A 3,543-nucleotide genomic window follows, 5' to 3' on the forward strand; every position below is an offset into this window, starting at 1 on the left:
AGTTTGGAGGATCGCAGGAAGGGCCATTTCCTAGATTAGCTAGTGACGCACAGTCTCATTTTCGCAACGTGGAGAAATTTGAATTTATGGCTGCTCTCATTATCACCAACATGTTCTGGATCATACTTTGTCATTGACGGTCCAATTAAAGAAGAAAAAAAAATCGATATTGCGGAATCAATAAAACAGATTAATCTTTTAAAGGATGAAATGGCAAAACTACGTGCCTCTGTAGATTTATTCCACAATGAATACTACGACAAGCTGTTGGAATTAGCTAATAACCTCGACGTGGCTGAGTGTTTTCCCCGGGTATGTAAAGCTCAAACAAAATGTGATAATCATCGTACCAGTACAGCAGGTGGTTACAACAGATTAACAGTAACCATTAAGAGTCGTGCATAGGCCACGTGATAACGAAACATTCTGAGCTCATCAATGAACAATTGTAAAGGTTTTATTGTAACTCATAGGAAAACCTAAGGATATATTTTGTAAAATCTATTATATTACGAGTGTCTTTCCCTAAGTCTACCGACCCCTGAATTCCCCACGCTATCGTCACCCTGTAATAAATAAGTAACGTTGCAAGTCCTCACCTTCAACCACAAGGATTAAATTACGTAATCGAAGTGCAAAATTGAGATTACCGGTTTCTGAGTTTACCGGTTTATAATGCTCAGTATTTAATAATCCGTAAGACCAATTTATCATTATTATTACTTGACTTACGGATTCATTAAGTTTATCCTCGTCTTAACTCAAAAAAGTTTTCAAAGGACTTGCATCCAGAAGGGATTTACCAGGAACAGGCTAAAATTAAACAGATGTTGAGATTAATGCACGATGATGATTCGTGATCTTAAAATTGCTACCTTTTGAAACTCTTCACGAGTTAATAAGCCTTGACTGTTCCCTGTGAAAGAAAAATTGGTAAATATAGTCATATTATAATATATTTTCCTCCATATTGCAAAGGTAATTTCGCTTGCCTTCAGTTTCTTCCTTGTAAAACAGTGTCTTTGGAACCTGGTACGACATCAATCTGAAACGATTGTAAAATGAAAAAGCTAGTCTAAATCAAAGATCTCTTTCTTTTCTGCTTCCCCTGCCAGTCATGTTAGTAGCAATGTAAGGGATGGATAGTGAATGTTCTTGCACGAAATAAATTTCATGCAAAGCGAGTTTGAAGAGAAATTCTTACCATAAAAGCGCTTGGTCCATATCTCGGCCTACGACTCAAATATCGAGTTCGTTGAACAAATGCCGAACCAAGATTCAACTTTTGACCGGAATCTTGTAATAAAATCGACGAGGGTGAAGATCTGCCGTGTTCTGTAAGCAGCATCTTTTGTTCTGCGCTGTCTAAAATGCAGGCAGATAATTGTTCATTTCGTAAATGCGCGAACAATGGCCGATCTGTTTTAACATTACAAACCTGACTCCTTGAGTTCGGTTTTCTTCATTTCAACATCATCCCGGGTATCTTCAATATTAGTTTCCTCATCTTCTCTACACGATGCGAGGCGATCTTTGACAAGATCTACAATCAATGTACGCTGTCTGTGCTCTTGCTAAGAAGTTCTGTTGTAGTTTCAAGGCGTTGTCTGGCTCCTTCTTTAATGAGTTCGGCCGATAAATCATCTGAAATACAACAATATCAATTTGACATTCCGCCAACGGAATGCCCAACCGAAACATTGAACAGGTTTGACCCATCGTTGACAAGTTGTGGGCGAAAACATTCAGAGCACAATTTGACTGAGAAAATAAATGGGCTTACCAAAGAGTTGTTTTGGAATTAAACTTTCATAAATCTCAGTCTTTCCCACCGCTGGTCGTCACAAGATGTTTGAGTCACAAGATTTCTGTACTGAGCATACGGTACCAGTGGCCTTTAAATCGCGGGTAAGAAGGTCAGATGCTTTGGTATCGAATTTTGTGTTTGGCACCTGGCTAGAATCATCTGCACGAGTTTTGCTATCAGTTGAAGAAGCCTGGAAATGACAAATACGTTCCTAAGAGCTTTCACTAGAAGAATATTAAAACTTGGTCGCTCTGCAAATATATCTATTGAAAATTCAGCAAGCAATCCCCGTGGCAATAGAATGACATGTGGACTTACTTTCGTAATAAATGGCACGAATTGTTTTCTTAACAATAGCGGACAGTTGACAAACCAGGATGGAATGACATTATCAGCAAGAGCTACAGTGTATTGAGAGTATCTAAGGTGAAACATATCAGTTCGTTTATATTTTAATCATTTTGACAAAACCAATAATAAAAAGTTTCAGATGTTATCGCGTTGAGCCAACTTCGATGATTCTGTGTAAGGCAAACATATTCCAAAGACTTGTTTCAACTGGATCGCTGTGAAGTTTTTGTACAAAGCACAAAGCTGTTACAATGCGATTTAAACGATTAAAAGAATGTTACCAACTTTTCGCCGAACGATTTGTGTGTTTACACAACCTAGCTTCTTTTAGGGGTACATTGATATTTTGTAACAGATTTCATAATTTACGTAACTTCAAGAAACATACCAGAGAGAAATTCTAGCAGTGGTATGGCAACTTGAGACGTTGGCGAAAGTTTAGTAAACTTTTCCAGATATTGTGGGAGCAGTCTAAGGACAGAAAATTTAGTAATTATTACTTAAAAAATCATATATTTGTGAAGGAGTATCTCGCATCACAAGAGACGTTACGTTTAGGCTGGAGTTTATTGAAAAACGTTTCTGTAAATTCACTGAGCACATTATCAAGGCACGATTTCAAATATCTCCAAAGAAATAAACTTCTAAAACGCTGCAACTACTTAAATCAACTTCATTCTTACAAAGTGCTAATGGAAATAAAAAACGTCTCAAATTCCAGACTATTTTAAGTAACCATACCTTGCCATAACTGAAGGCATTTCTAACATACATACGGTGAGACAAGATACGCTTAACGTCGCGAAATGAGCAACCAAGTACGCATCAGACAACACTAGACGAAATATACAACAACGTTTAAGCAAGAACAGACAACCGCTGAAAATAAAGTCACGCAGATTCTTACCTGTTCATCTTGACCAATAAAAATGTGGTACGTACACAGCTCCGTTAATACCTGCACGTGTTACAATAAAATATCCAATTAAATCATTAGTATGGTGTGATATAATTATGGTATGATATGGTTATCGTATGGTATGATTTCGTTATGGTATGGTATGGTGTGATATTATTATGGTAAGATATGGTTATCGTATGGTATGATTTAGTTATGGTTAGTTATGGTATGATATGATTATATGATATGATTATATGATATGATTATATGATATGATTATATGACATGATTATATGATATGGTATGGTTATGGTATGGTATGGTTTTGGTATAATTATGGTAAGATATTATGATATATGCAAAAAACTGATTGATAAGAACCGTACTGGAAAAATTCTAGCGTACAAATGAGGTCGGCGCATATCGTTAGGAACACGAAATAATCCAGGAAGAAAATCGTAATTTGAAACCTGAATGCAAAGTA

General features: G+C 36.6%; 1 long non-coding RNA gene across 1 annotated transcript; it reads right to left on the bottom strand.

Moving 5' to 3' along the window:
- Positions 1–1,007: 1,007 nt before the first annotated feature.
- Positions 1,008–1,480, bottom strand: LOC114544066. Its single transcript, XR_003690280.1, has 3 exons — positions 1,439–1,480; positions 1,205–1,365; positions 1,008–1,045 (listed from the first exon to the last, which is right to left on the bottom strand). It is a non-coding gene; the product is annotated as an uncharacterized LOC114544066 (long non-coding RNA).
- Between the last annotated feature and the right edge of the window lie 2,063 nt (positions 1,481–3,543).

The sequence above is a fragment of the Dendronephthya gigantea genome, unplaced genomic scaffold (assembly GCF_004324835.1).
Source record: "Dendronephthya gigantea isolate DGI-Jeju-01 unplaced genomic scaffold, DenGig_1.0 000636F, whole genome shotgun sequence".
In the NCBI taxonomy this organism is placed as follows: domain Eukaryota; kingdom Metazoa; phylum Cnidaria; class Anthozoa; order Malacalcyonacea; family Nephtheidae; genus Dendronephthya; species Dendronephthya gigantea.